The following is a 306-nucleotide window of genomic DNA, read 5'->3' on the forward strand; positions in this document are numbered from 1 at the left end:
CTCCACCTCTTTCCTACCTGTCATTGGATCCATGTATGGTTGATGATAATGGTAGTATTCAAAGTATTTACAGATTGCAGGTTATATCAGCAAGCATTTATAAATCATTTTTAACAGGAGAATTGCTAATCTTTAACATATGCACCAGCTAATTGATTTGCACTTGTTTAATATCAAAATAGTCTCTGCTTATTAAATGTCACTATTTTGCTTCACATGTACATTTTTTTTTTACATTTTTGATATTAACAACTTGGCATGGCATGTATTTATAGACTAGTAACATTGTATGATCACTTTCTTTAC

This window comes from Penaeus monodon, chromosome 32 (genome assembly GCF_015228065.2).
Source record: "Penaeus monodon isolate SGIC_2016 chromosome 32, NSTDA_Pmon_1, whole genome shotgun sequence".
NCBI lineage: Eukaryota > Metazoa > Arthropoda > Malacostraca > Decapoda > Penaeidae > Penaeus > Penaeus monodon.